This window comes from Helianthus annuus, chromosome 15 (genome assembly GCF_002127325.2).
Source record: "Helianthus annuus cultivar XRQ/B chromosome 15, HanXRQr2.0-SUNRISE, whole genome shotgun sequence".
NCBI classification, from domain to species: Eukaryota; Viridiplantae; Streptophyta; class Magnoliopsida; order Asterales; family Asteraceae; genus Helianthus; species Helianthus annuus.
This window is the reverse complement of record NC_035447.2, coordinates 24,950,522-24,969,789: the sequence shown is the minus strand read 5'-3', so window position 1 is coordinate 24,969,789 and position 19,268 is coordinate 24,950,522.

Below are 19,268 nucleotides of genomic sequence, written 5' to 3'. Positions count from 1 at the left end.
TCTATAATTATTAACAAGACTTGATATGATATGAAACCCAAAAAAAAAAATACAATACGGAAACAAAAGACAAAACTAACTCGGCTTTTCTAGTAATTTAATAGTTCTTCAAACATAAATATAAATACAAACGTGTTTTACACTTTTACAAATGGCATTTTTTATTGCATGCCATAAAATGCACACAGAATGACAGGATAACACAACAGCTCTCCCCCACAGGTTCCATCCTTCCAAACATCATCACTACAAAAATGTTTTTACAAGATAAAATATTTTATTTGTGAAAATGGATATATGTGAAATTATGCTTTTTATTTAAAGAGTAACTGCCATTTTGGTCGTTTGGTCACTTTTGCCACTTTAGTTCAAAACTCAAACTTTTTGCATCTGGGTCCCTGTGGTTTCAGTTTTATTGTCATTTTGGTCCAAAAATGAAAGCAGGTCATATTTGTCTTATAAAATCCTGCAATTTTGTCATTTTCCTTATGGGCAAAGCAGGTCATATTTGTCTTATAAAATATGGTATTTATTTATAAAAAATAAATGATCATTTTGCACCTGCGGAAAATGACAAAATAGCAGGATTTTATAAGACAAATATGACCTGATTTCATTTTTGGACCAAAATGGCAATAAAACTGAAACCACAGGGACCCAGATGTAAAAAAATTGAGTTTTGGACTAAAATGGCAAAAGTGACCAAACCACAAGGACCAAAATGGCAGTTTACTCTTATTTAAACTTGAAGTAAAATATCTTGCAACTCTGTAGATATATTGTGCGATTATTATTATTAACACGTACTACTACAAAAAATATTATAACTTTTATTTAATTTAGTTAAAATTTAATTAGTATGTTATAAATTAGGCATTTTTAACACTTCGAAAAGTTATTAACTTAAAGAATTAATTACATTGTTAGTTCATGTGGTTTGCACAAAATAACATACTTAGGTACTAATAGTTTAAAATCACATTCTAGGGTATTAATTTTTATTTTGTAAACATTTGAAGGTATTAACTTCTAGGGTATTAACATAGTTAGTCCCTATGGTTTGCATAAAATAACATACTTAGGTACTAATAGAATGTGATTTTTAACGTTAATACCTTCAAACGTTACAAAATGAAAAGTTAATACCCTAAAATGTGATTTTAAACTATTAGTACCTAAGTATGTTACTTTGTGCAAATCACAGGAACTAACTATGTAATTAACTCTAACTTAAACGAATAATATACAATAATAAGTAGCCAATATATTAACAATAATAAAAGTATTATATGACATCAATCAATTAACAAACAAAACAAATAGTGTAAACTAAGAGAACGTTTTCAATAAATTATATAACCAACGAAGTAGAATCATTTTATGTTTTTGACCCGATAAGAAATCTAATACCTCCGAATATTAAAGCATTTTTAACACCCATAAAAAAGATCATGATACACCCACTTCACACATACGTACATATGCATACACACAAGTACAATGTTCTTTCCAATCTTTGAAAAGTTGACCAAAATTTTATGAATTGTAGCGTAAATCAAACATCGTAACTTAATCTAGAAATGAACGGATAATAATTAAAATGCTCCTGTTTAGGATTGCTGCAAACTTTTTAAAAAGCTACATTAATAAATTTATTCATCTTGAATTATTGATGGTAGGGTTTTTTATTCAAAAAAAAAAATGAATAGAAGAATTAGTGGGCTTGTTGGTTTATGCATAACTTGTAGTGTGACAACGATGCAAAGGGATTTTGAAGCACAAAACTTGATTTCTAGACCATATTTCTGGGCTTTTTATTCTCAACGACATTTGACTTCTAATAAAGCCCAAATATCCATGAATATTATATATAAAGGCAGGTTAACGTACAATGACTCTTATCGTACAAAATGTATGCGATCAACCCAGCCGTACGATCTGGTGCGAATTTACTCTTGAACATGCGATTTGTGCTGAAAAAACCAACAAGCAAAATTGTTTTAAATACCAACATGCGATTTCATCATATTTACCAACATGGGGAATTGCTACAAAAAAAATCAACATGCGATTTATCAAAAATACCAACATGTGATTTCCAACATGCTTTTTTATAACATGCGATTTCACAATCACGTACGGGCGTACGATAAGCTCTATTGTACGTAACACTTATATATATATATATATATATATATATATAGGGGAGGGTTTAAATGAGAACGCTAAATATTTGTGAGAACCGTGAGAACAAATGAAAAAATCATGAGAACTTGGTCAAAAACAATTCAAATTCAAAATTTTTTTCTACACTTACCATTATTATTCGAATACAATGTTAGAAATTCAATTTACACGTTTAAATTTACGTGAATTCATAAATAAAGAAAATTTACACATGTGTAAGTTTGCCATTTACACATGTGTAAATCTGCTATATTTACACATGTGTAAAAAATCTAAAAAGAATGATTTTGAAATGAGAAATGAATTATTTGATGTTATAAATTCTTGTTTTGATGTTGTATCTTAATTACAATGAGGTTTGTATAAAAAAATTGGTTTTGATTGGTTTTTTCATTCGTTCTCACGGTTCTCGCAATATTTAGCGTTCTCAAGATAACCCTCCCCTATATATATATATATATATATATATATATATATATATATATATATATATATATATATAGAAAAAGTATATCGTACCTTACGGCTTAACGTACTTCACATACAACAACGTGCATGATTTGTTATATAACATGCGTAATTAATGTTTTCAATATGCGTGATTATTGTGTTTAAACATGCGTGATTTTGAATTTTTGAGTTATAACGTGCGTGATTTTAAAATGAACGTGCGTAATTACCTGTGGTACGTGATGTATGTTAAGCCGTAATGTACGTTAATCTTCCTCTCTCTCTCTCTCTCTATATATATATATATATATATATAGGGAAAGGTTCAAATGGAAACTCCTTTTATCGCGAAAACTCGAAAACTAACTAAAAAGCCTAAAAAACATACCAAAATTTGTTTATTTTTTTATAATTTTTTTATTAAAAATCGCTAATTTTTATATAAAAAAAACTTTTTTTTCAAAAAAAAAATTGTAATGCACATGTGTAATAATACACATGTGTAGTACACATGTGCACTACAATTTTTTTTTTAAGTTTTTTATGCACAAAAACTAGTGAAAATTCGTAAAAAGAAAATTGACACGTTTTTTAGGTTTTTTTAGTTAGTTTTTCGAGTTTTCGCGTTAACTACTGGTTTTCATTTGAACCTTCCCCTTATACGAGTTTTGAAAACTTAGAAAATGCGGCCTTACGAAAGGTTTTTTCAAATTTTTTTTTCCAAAAATCTTAATGTTGCGATTGAACCCTAACAAAGGAACAGTTGATAAAGCCAAAACTGGATCAGATCAGTGGATTCACAATAAGCAGTTGATATGCAACAGTTCTTTCCCCTTGAAAGTGGCCTAACAACTGATGACCTCCATCTACTGTTCTACTAGAACAACTGCTGACCTTCAACAACTGATGAAGACCTAAAAACTGTTGAAGTGCAAGCACTGATGCTCAATCTACTGTCATGGTTCAAGTACTGCTGAAGACACAAAGCACTGCTAGGAGTATAACAGTGGAATGAGAAGCAGTAGTTTAGCTTATCTTTGTATTTATTGTTTGTAATAGCAGTGTTTGTAATAGGTCAGTGGTTGTAGGTTGTTAGGAGGTTAGATGTCACTTTCATGGTGACGTCAGCAAAGATGCTTCAGTGGTTTGTTCTGTACTACAAATAGAACAGTACCCTGTACTGTTCTATTAGCTCTTTCTTCACAAGTCATTCTGTACGAACAAACCATCTGTGAGCTCAGGCTGAGGGGGAGATTGTATTGCATGCATACAAGTGTAATTGAATCATTGTAATAAATATAACCATTCGATTTCATGACAAACATGTGTGTTGAAAGCAATTCTTCCATTAGATTGTGTGTTGAAAGTTTGTTTCCATTTTAATTCCGCTGCACTTATACTCATTCATATTCATTATTATCAAACAAAAACACAATCATAAGAAACTTAAATCCTAACACTTAAAAAAATCAACTTTTCCAAAAATAAACTAGTTTTTTTTTTCATTTACGGCAGGTATAAATGTTGTAAAAAGTGATGTCATGCTTATGTCATCAGTTTTTTACAGCTGCTGTAACGGACTGAAAAACTCCACTTTGAATTTTTTTTAGTTTTTTTACGACAGTCCTTCTAATTAAACATTTTAATCTAGGGGTGTGAAAAAATTGGGGCAAACTCGCACAAGAAGACCAAGTTCTCTAAGTTTTCACAACTCAAGAGGTTTTCCCTTGATCTTGATCCATACTCTTCAATAGATCAATGACACTTACTCATGCACTTGTATTTTTAAAATTACACACATGTGACAAATACTTTTTTCCATTCACAATTATTTGGCTAAAAACTTATGTCTTCGTCGAATCGAATAACGAATTTTCGAATTACTCAAATCATAATTTTCATACATTTTTTTCATGAATTCGAATTTAATTAAAAATTGGTCAATTTGATTCGAATTCATATTTGAATTAAAAGGTCAATTCGAATTCAATTAAAAATTCACTTAAAATATGTAAATTCATTATGGGCTATTTGGACTATTTTAGGACTTAGACTAATTTATAGGTTAATGTATAATTTGAATTTAAATTTTGAGTCGAATCGAACTTAAACTTATAAATTTGGTATTCGGGTTACTGGACTCGAATTCAAATTGAATCGAATTCGAATTCTTGATAATCGAATTGAATTCGACTTTGAGTTACTGGACTCAAGTTTTGAATTTTTCGAGTCCGAATCAAATTTGAACACCCCTCCAAGTACTTGCGAGTTGGCCAGGGTAAGCGAGTACACCATCACAACCCCGGTAAGTTGTGGTCCGGAGTTTGATTTGTGAACACTCACGTATGTGAACTTTTGGCAAGGTGTGTGAAAATCAGGTGTTGTGAGTGTGGGTTGAGTTAGGTGGGTGCCCCTTCCTAGTTGGGTTGAATTAGCTTAAATGAGGTCGTGAAATTCTATTAGCGAACCCGATAGGGCACCCAACCCACAACAACCCCTACACCAACCAATAGGATTATGTCACCTCATTTAACCCAATTTAACCCACTTCAACTCAAATAGTAGAAGGCATCTGCCCAGATCAACACACTACCTAAACAGTTTGTTTTAAATAAAAAAAAGCCTAATCATTTAAATTTAAATAAGAAGACATTTATATTAATTGAAAACCAAAATACAATAATTAAAAATAAAAAACTAACTAAGCTTGCACTAAAAAAGAAACCCTAAAACTAAAAAAAAAAAAACCTAAAAGTTGAATGCCCAACTCTATTTTGCTACGACTTCACATTTACGTTGTTGTATAATTGATAAGTATGGTTCGTTGATTTTATTATGCGGTTCCACTTCCACTTCACTTGTTCAACGGTTTGATTAGTTCCACCGATTAAACCGTTAAAACTTTCGACAACTTTGCATAAGGCAACCTTAACCGTGTTGCTCCAGTCTTTCGCTCCCCCGCTTTGTGTATTGTCATCTAGGCTTAGCGTGGCCGTCATCATTTTTTTATCTTCTTCTGTGTCGTTGTCTTCTTTCCTCTTCCTCTTCTTCTTCTTCTTCTTCTTCCTCTTCTTCCTCTTCCTCATTTTCCTCTTCTTCTTCCTCTTCGGAATGTATACATGTTGGGTCACAATAAGATAGGTTTTTGTATTAGGTGTTATGATCATGATACTTATACCAATCCATTATTGATTTTAGAAAACATGAAATGGACCGGTGCAACGTGAGTTGGCATGTTGAGCTGGTGGAGCTTGGGGGTAGAACATTGGATATAGATTTGACATGGGTTGGAGTTTGAAGTGGTTGTGTGGAAAACGATTCATTTTTGTTGTATTGAATATTCGGCCTAGATTTTTTGGTTTTGACGATACGCATTTTTAGTATGAGGAGTCCTCCATCTGAATATCTTTTAAAAGGTATAGAAAGCTGTAGAGAAAAGTATAAAGAATAGAAAAGAGTTTGATTTAAATAGGGTAAAAATCATGATATATATAAAAACAAGATTTATTTGTTTATTTATTTTAAGTGGAAACGGTGTTGTTGCCATCGGACAACAACTAGTTCATGGCCTCTACTCATGAGTGCACCAACCTGGATACCATGCTCGCAGGCTCAACCCAGGTAGGTTACGGTAGTGTACCCGCTCTACGCATACTTACTCGTTCTATCAGGGACTTGCGAGTGACGCGCTGCTTTCACCCTAAGCAAAATCCAAACTCATGAACATTCATTATGTGAATATCCTAATGAATTTGACTAACATCGTATGAACACGATTATTTTAATTAAGGTTTAATTATTAACTATATTCCTAATAGCAAAATCTTTGACCACTTTTGGTCAAATTGATTGGCAAAATAGTCAAAAAGAGTTTACCTTTCTAGCCAAAAGTAATGAAGCCTAATTAGGTCATTAAGCTGCAATCGATAAAGTAATCAAGATTTTGAATTTTGATTGCCTTAGAGTGATGAGCATGTGATTATGGTTCTTGTGAGATTAGGTGAGATGGCATCCAATCTCATTTACTCACATGCTATCATTTTCTAGGCTTATTTATATATTTATAATAATAAAACTATCATATTTAATGTAATATATTACATTATTTTCATACACATATTCAAATAATTTTTTGAAAAATATAAATAACTATACTTTACCTGAACATTCTATCATCGTCTGTTACAAAAAGTCCAACTCGTATTCTACAAAATCATTGTCATTCTACAATATTATAAAATGATTTTTTAATACAATATAATATAGTACCCTTAACATAATCCCCAAACCTCACTTTTACCAAATCTTTGTCTTTAAGCAAGATTTATTAGAGTTAGACCATTGATTAACCCAATCTAATGTACACTTTAAATCCTCCTCCACGTTCATGCTCATTAGCTTACATGATAATGAGGTCCATGCTATTCTTTAGAGTTTTCTAGGAAGTTTGATAAAAAGAAAATGATTGTTATGTCATAAATACGTCTTGTTTGAATAATGAATCTAAAGTTTTCAGTTATTCTGTTGAATAAAAAGCGAGATAAATTTTATAATGATTTGTGTATCATAAGAAAGAAAGAATGCTGAAATTGGTGAATATATGATGTAAGGTTAATCTAGTAGTAGTCATTGTCATATATTGTCGATTTATGAGGTACAAGATTAATGCATATATAGGACGATATAAACGATAAACCCACGAGGGGGTAACATGCAATCTTGCAAAAAATCTTTTGTTATACTTGAGATGAACCTCCATTTTTAGGCCCACATGAAACCTCGTTTTCGTTCTCACGTAGTGGCCAACTAACTTGCCGACCACATGATGCCTCGAAAGGCCGCGATTTGGCATTGCATTAACATTATTCATGGTTGTCGTGACAATAAGAATGATTCACTTTGTTTCAGATTAAAGATATAACTAAAAGCGTAGTTTTATCCTACAAGTTGTCGTGTCTAGGGTTGGTTTGATGGATTTCGTGTGATGTTAAATTGTTAAAAATAAACAATTTTTTGGGTAAAACATTTCTTGTGAGGTAGATCGGGAATAATTAGATATCCAAGATTTGTACCTTCTGCAACAATTAAAAATACAAAGATATAGCAAAGACTAGCAGCCAAGGCATCAAACAAAATGGGGGAATGGGGGGTGGGGGGACCTTAGCCTCAAATGAACACATGGGGGTGGGCTAATGAGTTTATTTTGTGGTGTGGAGCCAACTAAAAGCTTAAAGAAAGATTCCTATATAGCTATTTGTTGGTTGGAAGCACACAGTTTGTGTGTAATTTCCTAATGTACTTGTACTTTACCTTATACGCCCTCTCTTTTCTTAAAATACATCGACTCACATACATTTAATATACAACTGTGTATCACTATCGGTATCAGTATTAATATCACGATCTGTTAATTGCATTCGCATACGAAAGTGGACATGTTAGTTTTGCCATATCTCACTACTAGAAAAGTGGTTATTTTGCTACGGAAATTTCCTACGCAAAAAAATGCGTCGCAAATTCTTACACATTTACTACGCATTTCCTACGGAAAAAAGACATTGATTTTTTTGGGCAATTTGTGACACAATAGTGACAAATATACTAATTCTAAGTATTGTGTCGGAAATGCGTAGCAACTTGCTACGCAAGTTGCTACGCATTTCCGACGGAACCATTATTTATTTGTTGGAATTATATTTATATGTTAAATTCATTTAAATATTAATTGTTGCGTCAAAAATGCGTAGCAACTTGCTACGCATTTGTGATGGAAAATTTATTATGTAGGAAATGTGTAGCAACTTGCTACGCATTTGTGATGGAAAATTTATTACCATATTGTGTAGGAAATGTGTAGCAACTAGCTACGCATTTGTGATGGAAAATTTATTGTGTAGGAAATGTGTAGCAATTTGCTACGCATTTGTGATGGAAAATTTATTACCATATTGTGTAGGAAATGTGTAGCAACTAGCTACGCATTTGTGATGGAAAATTTATAGTGTAGGAACCGTTCCTTCGACGTTTTTCCTGGCTACTTTAACGGTTTGGTTTTGATGGTGAAGACGATTTGCTATTGTTGGTAATGTTGGTGGTTCGGATACTTCCAGATCGATTCAGGTTTGGTTAAAATAGATGACATCAGCTTCATGATGGTTCCGGTTTTGTTTCGGCTAGGGTCACGGTTCGGTTCAGGTCAGATTTAACGCGGGTCAATCTGTGTATACCCGTGTTATACATATGTATTGTTAACCTGGTCAATATCAAGCTTCTTCAACTCAATCTGTGTATACCCTTGTTATACATATGTATTGTTAACGCGGCGAACGTTACCTCTGTTCATGTTCTTTTATAAACTGTTCGCCGAACGTTTGGTTCGTATGCAGCCCTAATTATTATATAACTATAATACATTTAATTTTTGTAAGTATGTTTTGGAATTAATAATTAAATCTTATTTGATAGTTGTAAATAAAAAGAATAACGAAACATATTTATACATTATAAATTATCAACATGTTGATGCATTGAGTAGTTGTACTCTATACTTAGGGAGATTTAAAAAAAATGATATAATTACACTTTTAATGTGATTTATAAAAACAAATTGATATAATAATAATAATAATAATAATATTTTTTCACTCATTAACTAGTTAATAATAATACAAGTAATTAATATAATTACACTTTTAATGTGATTTATAAAAACAAATTTATGTGCCACCATATTAATAATAATAATAATAATAATAATAATAATAATATTTTTTCATTAATTAACTAGTTAATAATAATACAAGTAATTGATATAATTACACTTTTAATGTTATTTGATAGTTGTAAATAAAAAGGATAATGGAGGCATAATGTTTTACACATAATTGAGCCAATCAAAAGCTTTAGTTAAACTTCACACGGATCACCATCCTACGGTCCATTACTCACCTAATTTTCAATCCAACGGTTTAAAAATACCTCTAGAAACACAAAATCCTTAAACCCACAAATATCAAAATACCACCCTCAAAACTGCTAATCGATCTTCTCCATCTCAAACACCTGCATCTTATCTTCTCCATTGCTCAGTTAATTACGCAATTCCCTCCCAAACCCCTGCATCTTATCTTCTCCATCTCCTCAAAACTGCTTCCGATTTCGAGCTTTCACCACACCAACACTGCCAATCGATCTTCGATTTCGAGCTTTCACCACACCAACACTACCAATCGAAATCGATCTTCGATCTTCCGATTTCGAGCTTTCACTACCCCCCCCCCCTTTCGGTTCCCTGTAACCTGACAAAACGGAGCACCTCCGGTCGGTCCACCGGCCACAGCCCCTTCGACTCCCCTTTTTCCGGCTCACGGCGGCGGTCTTTATCTCCGACCGACAAACTTCACGGAGAAACTTCAATATTGCTGTTATCAATTCAACGTTTTCATGGTGTTTCTCCTTTTCCTTTGAATCTGCATGATTTTTGTGATCTTGAATTTTGGAAATCCAATTGTGTGTGAGGATATGGTGTTGAAACCAATATGAATCAAAGAGATTGTAGATGACTTCTTCTGGTTTTGCCATTTTGTGGTGGAATATGTTGGACTACGTCTTTGAAACCAGGCTACAGCCAAAACATGATTATTTGGAATAAATGAAATATATATTATAATAAATTTCTTTTAAAATGAATATCGACTTCTAGGAAACATTGCTTGTGGTACGGATAGGTTAAAAAGACAATTTGCCTACGAATTTTAGACATGTTTTAGTTTTATTTGCTTTTGTATTCGATCTCTCGGATGTTTTATAAATAGAATAAAACTAGAAAAAACATTAAATTTCGTGACAATTGTGTAGCAAAAATAAAAAATTAACTTCCGTTAAATGGGTAGGAAAATGCGTAGAAAATGTGTAGCAATTTGTGACAACCCTTTTCTGTCAGAAATAGGTAGGAAAATGCGTAGAAAATGCGTAAAGAAACCAGTTTCCTACGAGTGGTTTAACTACATATGCATTTCGTCACAAATTCGTAGAAAATTAAATTTCGTGACAATTGTGTAGCAAAAATTAAAAATTAACTTCCGTTAAATGGGTAGGAAAATGCGTAGAAAATGTGTAGCAATTTGTGACAGCCCTTTTCTGTCAGAAATGGGTAGGAAAATGCGTAGAAAATGCGTAAGAAACCAGTTTCCTACGAGTGGTTTTCCTACATATGCATTTCGTCACAAATTCGTAGAAAATCGTGAGTTGTGATGCATTTCCTACGGAAAATGGTGTCAGAAATTTTATTTTTTCTAGTAGTGTCTAAGACTAAGATCATATTATTTATTTAGAAGTTGTTGTTCAAGAAAAATCTAATCATTATTTATAGTCAATGTTTTGTTTGAATACCTTTTGTTTAAGTTAACAAAGGAAATGATGAAAGTGGTTCTTAACTTATCACTGAAAATATGCGGATGTTCCACTCAGAATTTTGTTCCCAGATTTATTCCAGTTGGAAACAAACAAGAAGGCCTTGGTGGCGGATCGGGTTAAGGTACAAGCAGGGGTAAGATATGCGGCCTTTAGCTGGTCCAGGTGCCCGCAACAACAGCAGGAGATTAAGGAGATGTTGGACTTATCAAATATGCTGGAGAAAATAGCTATCACGGAAAATATAGATGCTTGGAGGTGGGTCATGGACACATCAGGATCCTTCTCTGTTCATGGGCTTAGGAAGCTGTTGAGGCCCAGTCCGGATGGGGCTCTGGTACTGACCCATTTCTAGAATAAATGGTGTCCACTAAAGGTCAACTTTCTGTCTTGGCGATTGTATCTGAACCGGCTACCGACTAAAGAAGCATTGTGGAGGCGGAATGTCCAGATGGAGAGTACCGATTGCGTTCTTTGCGACGAGTCGATGGAGTCCGGAGATCATATTTTTGCGGCATGTAGGTACGTACAAGAAATCTGGGAAGATATTTTTAAATGGTGCCGAATCAATACCCCGTTCTTTTTCTGCGCGAAAGATGTTCTCGAAATATACAGGTATTGTCATGGTTCCAGGAGATGGAAAAATGTAGTGTATTCGGTTATCCAGACGGGAATATGGTGTATATGGCGAATGCGGAACGATGCAGTGTTTAATAATAAAAGGGTGGCAGTGGCATACGTGGTGAACGAGATCAAGGTTTTGAGTTTTCTTTGGCTTAAATATCGGGCGAAGGCTGCGTCTCTTACTTGGGAGAACTGGTGTATGTTTGATTTAGTTTGTATGAATGTGTAATCTTTCTGGCGGATGTAATGTTTTGGGTTAACTGATGTTAACCGAACTTTTTAGTATAATATATATCTTTTGTGGACATGTGTTACGATTTGAGTGTGTATTTGTGTGTGTTCTTAATAAAACAATGAAGTGCTGTTGTTATAAATCGCAATAATATGAATGCAGCGGAATTAAACACAATCACAAATACGCAAAGTTGTCATACGGTATTTAATAATCAAAAGATTACGGTTACAAGTAACGACTATCGTTCCCTCTCAGCCTGATCACTAATATTTGTTCCTACAAAAGAATGTGATGAAAGTGATAAATAAATCTCTAATAGATAAGATCTATTTATAGTAAGTACAAACATCTGTTAGCAATGAGGGTTGACGTTACCCTGATAAATATTTAGATTTTAATTCAGTTGAACAAATAATTTGGTTCGACATTCAACTGACAATCCAAATAAAGATGGTGATTGTGTATGCGTACAGCGTACTGCTTTCTATCTAAAGCAAGTAAAACGATTCTAATCTATACTATCTATAATAAGAGATCATAAGCTGATGTAAATCTGCCTATGTGTCAACTTCTAAGGTATGCCACATGTCAATCATGATGTCATAATTCCGGTTTACAATTTACAACCACAAATAATCTATAAATCAGATATATTTATTTTTATTAGAATTAATTAGTGGTTTTTTAGGCGGGCCAATTTAAAATTCAAAATTTAAACAACTGATCCATAAAACCTCTCTCTAAAATTCAAAATTAGAGCTTCACTTTCAGAAATCAATCCATTTCTCTCTGATGGAGTTGGTTCCCCTGTTCACTCCACCCTCTCTGCTTCTCTACCGCAACCCCTCAACGCCGCCGTGCTCCGCTGCTGCCGGCATCTGATTGCCGTATGTATAGCCGTAAACTTATCATCGATTCAGGTCACAATGTCATCTACGACCAGTGATTTTCAACTACTCAAAACAAAAACAACAAGATTGATTATCGTTCTCTAGGGTTTTCATTCTTCCAATCATTTTAATGGCTAATTTTTCAATATCTTTTGTAGGTGTCTTCTTTATTCTTTGATTCAACCCATGTGCACAACTCACTATCACTTATTCTTTTCATTTGTGGATTTCTGCCTTTGACATAGGTACGTAGAACTAATTTTCTTGCAATTTGATTATAATATGTTCGATAATTACATTATCTGTTTGTGGTTTCTCTTCATATGTTTGCTTTAGACTTAGTTTTAAGGACGAGCACAAGTTCAAAAACACCTAAATTTATAACTACTAAACTTAGTGAAGTGGATGTTGATTTATAATTTTAATTAACCAGGTGGATACGATAAGGAAGACAAAGCAGCTAGAGCTTATGAATTAGCAGCCCTCAAGTATTGGGGTCCCACCACCACCACAAACTATCCTGTAGTAATCTTTATCTTATATGACCTGAATTAATTGAAAGTAAGGATGGGCTTGCTAAAAGCTTATACACCGACTCTGATCATATTTTATATAAATTTGGATGATTTAGGTTTGCAACTATGAGAAAGAGCTTGAAGAAATGAACAACATGACTAGGCAAGAATTTGTTGCTTCACTTAGAAGGTATATATAAGTTGTGTCGGTTTCACTTTGTGAATTAAGTGCAATTGTGAGTGCATTAGGTTATATATAGATAGTGTCTAATTAACCTTTAAATTTGTAGGAAAAGCAGTGGTTTTTGTAGACTAGCCTCAATTTATAGAGGTGTGACAAGGTAACAAATGTTAGTTATCATATAACCGAATGTTCACCGTCCAGTTCGCCAAGTTTTTGTCAAAAATATGGATTAAACTGCTAATAATGGTTTTAGATTAAGAAAACCGAACCGACCAGGTTGGTAATTGGTTGGGCTGCCAGTCACTATCACAATGCAGTATACTCTCATTTTAATGGCTAAATTTTCAATATCTTTTGCAGGTGTCCTCTTTATTCTTTGGTTCAACCCATGTGCACAACTCACTATCACTTATTCTTTTCATTTTTGGATTTCTACCTTTGACATAGGTACGTAGAACTAATTTTCTTGCAATTTGATTATAATATGTTCGATAATTACATTATCTGTTTGTGGACTTAGTTTTAAGGACGAGCACAAGCTCAAAAACACCTAAATTTATAATTACTAAATTCCATAAACAAGTGTATATTTTCTACTTTATTTAATTTTTCTGCAGCTTCTATTTGTCTTGGTATACCGAATTACATTGTTGGAATTGAACCTTAACAGAGGAACAGTTGACTAAGGCCAAAACCGGTTCAGAGCAGTGGAACCAGAATAATCAGTTGTTAGGCTTCAGACTTTCCCCTTTACAGTAGTTCAAACAACTGTTGATCTATAATTCTGATTTGTTTTATCCACTGCTTAGCACAACAGCTGATGTGAAGACTAAAAGAATGCCAAATACTGAGTACTGCTCTTCGAACTATTGGCTTCAGTCAAGCATTGCTGAGAAGACCAAAGCCCTGCTTGGAATAAAGCAGTGGAATAAAGAAATAGTTGTTTACTTTGTCTTATTGTAATAGGATCAGTTGTTAGATAACAATGGATGTATAGATCAGTTCTTAGAGTTAGTTGTTAGATGTCAAGTTCATGGTGACGTCAGCCAAGATGCTTCAGTGGTTTGACATGCTCTATAAATGGACAAGTACTCTGTATTGCTTCACTTGATGGACTGAGTGTGTTTATCTCCTCTGATCCAATCCTTTCTTCTTGTGTGATTGACCAAGTAGCATCAGGTTGAAGGGAAGTTTTAGTTTGTAAGCATGCAATGTAATCTTTTGATTTGATTACAAATCTTTCGATTAATGAAAAGCATGTGTTTATCAAAACTGTTTTCCTCCTTGATTGTGTTTACAAAGTTTGTGTTCATTTCCGCTGCATAAATCGTTGAATCATATTTATTCATTGTTTATCTATTACAAAAAACACAATCAATTTAACAATCAATTCATCTATTACAAAAAACACAATTATGACGACATCTGAGCAGCAGATGTACAAAACAGATGTTAAAGCTCATCTACTGATATACCAACACTTGCTTTTCAAATTAAACTTCAAATCCACTAAAAGACAGAAAGTTGGGTCGTGTCATATAAGAGGAGCTTCAACAGTTCAGGGAAAACAAGTTTGATAACTTGCACACTTACCAAAGGATGAGAATCTTTTGGGCAAAAAGTGGACCCTCAAAAACATTGTATATGTTGGAGTATAGTTGTCAAGATTTATACTCATCAAACTAAGCACAAACAGCAGATGTTTCGACAACCACTGTTTTGAAGAAGACTATGTTGCTCCTGCATATTGAGAAAATCAAAGTCTGCCGTAACCATTGATTGGTTCAAACATCTGTTGGTTTGTAGCTATCCAGTGTTGAAAGTCAACCTCTGTTCCATCATTTTCATTGTTTTCCACTATTACCAAACTTCAGTGCTTTAAACCACTGACACAGCTATCCACTGATAGTTAAAGTCACCCATTGTCCTCATTTTCATTTGTAATCCACTGATATTCATCCATCAGTGGTTTCCTTAACAACTGTCTTCCATTATCCTTTATTTGATCAGAGGTTGGCATATGGTCAGTTCTTATCCGTCAGATCTTTTTAACCGTTGCCACGTCAGCAATCACCTTTTTCCCTATAAAACCCTGATCAAAAACCCCAAACAGGGGTTTTACTATCGATTCGAATTCACAAAAAAACTGTTCTCAAAGCAGTTTCCATCTTCTTATATCAAATTCATTCTTTGATTTTCTTCATCAAAATGACGAAATCAAAATCAAAATCATCATCATCTTCCAAAGAGGTTGCTCAAACGGCCGCTGAAACCATTTAAATACCATACAAATCCCCTCACAACTACTTGGGTCTACTCACAAAACCCACCAACAATCACACCTTTGATTCAATCATCGACATCATGGCTGCATCAAAGTATAAAACTTTGCTTACAGCAGATGCTCCAATTTACTAACAAACCCAGAGCGAATTTTGGAAAAACGCTACCCTCGAAAAACAAGGCGAGACCGTCACTGCCATTAATTCTTCCATACAAGGTGAAGCGATTCAAATTACTCCACAATCCATCTCAGAAGTCTTTAAACTCGATGATCAGAAAGGTAAAACTTCTTTTCTTAAAAGCGAGTTGAAAACTGATTTTCTGGAAAGGGGGTATGCAGATCAAATAAAAAAGGATACCTTAGAAAAAGGTTTCTTCCCTTCTGCAACTAGGTTTTTATTTCATACTCTTTTGACATGTGTTTCAAATAAAACAACTGCTTTTAACGAAATACCATTAAAGATCCAATGCCTAGCTTGTGCCATTCTACATAATGAAAATTATAACTATTCCCAGGAAATCTATCATGATTTGGTGAAAAATGTTGATAGCAAAGCATTTCTACTTTTTCCAAGGTTTCTAAGCTACTATTTCAAAGAAAAATTTGAAAAAGAAAATGAAAATTTACTCAAACAAGGTGCTTATTTTAAAATAAGTGGTTTAACCACTGAAACATTCTCTAGAATGATGGCACCTACAAAAACAAAAGCAGAGGTGCCTCAGCAGAATTCAGCAGAAAACACTGCTCCTCAGGCATCTACTGTTGAGCCCACTGCTCCAGGTGATCATAGTAGCACAAACCACTGCTATGAAACCCACACCTGTAATCACCAAAAAGACCAAAAAGAAATCATACAAAAAGTCCACCAAACCCAAAGCAAAGGCAACTCTGAAAGATGAGATCCCAGAGCAACTGCCAGTGACAACACAAATGTCACCAAAAACCACTGCTGCTACTTCCTCACAGCAGATGGTAGAAAGATCTCCATCCTTACCTCAAACTCCTCCTGCATCCTCACAAAAGAATCAGGTTGTAAACACAAGGACTCCACATTATGAAGCTTTGGATCCACTCGGATCCATCTTCCACAGTCCTGATCCTAAGGACATGTCTCTTTCAACACCCTTATCCTCACCTCTCACATTACCACAATCCATAATACCTTTGTTGCATGCAGTTGATATAGCTCAGACACAAACCAGTTCCTCTCAATCACCTATCACTGAAAGCATACTCCTACAAGTGACTGGGTCTGATGATTATACCTCTGCTATCCCAGCAACAACTGAGGAGGTTACACTGCAGGAGTTACAAGTAATTCCTGTCAGTAGTTCAAGTGAAGCAACCACTACAAATGTTGAACCCACTGGTTTACATTTGGACAGTGGTTACATCTATAAGACTTCCTTGAAGGCAATTCCTTCTATAGCACCTCTGATAACCACCAGTGAGTATGTTAAAACTACTGGCAACATTGAAGGACTATCAAGTGTTGAAGGAAGAAGACCCAGAACCAAGAATAAGGGGCATCAATGAATGATTTCTGGGACTCAGTTCTAAAGTCACACATTGATATAACCACTGCTGGTGGGAAATCAGATGATCCCATTAAAGTTGGTGATGATTTAAAATATCAGGAATTGACGGCCAGAGTTGAAAATCTTGAAACAACAGTTGTTGAAATAAAGGATATGGTGCAACAGCTGTTAAAAGCTCAAAAAGCACAATCCACTGCTGTTCCAGCTCAAGCACCTGCACAACCTAAACCTACTGCAAATGAGCTATGGAGTGTTTTCCACCCCCTGCTTGAAAAACAAAAACAAATGGCTGATCAGCAGCATGCAATACATGTACAAATGCTGACAAGCAGACATCAAGGCTATAAAGGCCAGCATCCAAAACACCACTGGCAAAGCTCCTCCCACTGTACTATTCATTGATAACCCCCTTCCAGATAATGCCAAAAAGGGGAGAAAATCAAGCAGTGGAGGAAGAAGGGAATAGAAGATGGCCTTTATGTTGAACCAGAAAAAAAAGCAGATTTCAAAAACTGCTAGCCAAACAACTGCCATCTCTTCAACATACACCACTATAACACACACTACAACCACGGCTCTAGCTCTACCTAAAATCACCTCACCACCAAAAGTCATCACTTCAACTACATCACCAGCCATCAAATCAACCCCTGCTCAAAAGCAGAAGACATGTACTGACACATCAGTAGTTGTAATGACAACAGAGGTTGAAACACCTGTTGTTTCAACAGCTGTTTGCCAGTCATCCACCACTGCTCACATCAATGTCACATCACCACCATCACCTCCTGCGAAAAAGCAGAAGACATCAGATGTTACAACATCTATTGTAATGACAACAGTAGTTGAAACACCAGTTGTTTCAACAACTGTCAGTCAGCCACATGTCACACCCCTATTTCCACGTGTATCACCGGTGGGCCTGGTGGGGGATTACCGTGACGTAGTTGGCAGCAATATAGTCAAACCACAATATATGAATGCACAGCGGAAGCATAAAGATAAATATAATTCAACCTTTGATTGTAATATCGAATGTATCACATATAGTTGAATAGTATCCACAGGAGGGATCAAAATAATTAAAAAGAAATTGTTCAACAGATAAGACATCAAGCTTGCGAGACTTCTTAAGATGCTAAGGAGCTATGGCCAGCCGATTACGTGTAGTACCTGCACTTAATCTTTTTGGGAAAATACGTCAGTTTACACTGGTAAATACATTCAACCGACATTTTTGTAAAATGTTTAATAAAATTGATTTGAATGCACGAGGCACAAACTCTTTTATAACTTGGGAGAATTATTTAAAATTATAATCTTGTGAACGAATTACATGTTCCTTTTATGCGTTCAGTAGCCCGGATCTAGTCCGGGTTAAAGATCAATAGACACACCACATTGCGTAAAACCGAGGTGGGTAAACCATCGGCTACGTCTTTTAATAATATAGACATAATACCGGGTGTACGCCTACACCCGACTGTCAAGGTCGTGGCCATTTCTTCGAATGATGCCAAGGATATCCGGGACATGGTCATTAACCCCCCAAAGGCTTTTAAGTAACAAGACTGTTTAAATGAGCCGATCAAATTATTCAATTAACCACCTAAGCGATGGAAGATTTGATGCTCAATCAAGCGGTATTTTATATACCGTAACCCAAGCCCGTATAAGGGAAAATAAGTTAAAAGTATTTACCTTTGCAAGTATTATCCTTAATCGGTTAAATCACAGATATCTTTTACTGGGGCTCCTATTCTGGAACGAAGGTTTTAAAATAACGTATTAGAATCCTAACGGGTCTTTATATTAGCCGTAGCCTAGACCGGTTAGTTTCGAGGGATAGATATGGTTTAATCGCGTGAAAGGCGAAAACCGAGAATGGAATGTGATTCTGACCCAACAAGTTCGGAGACTTGTTTTATACGGGTTTAATATTCACACTC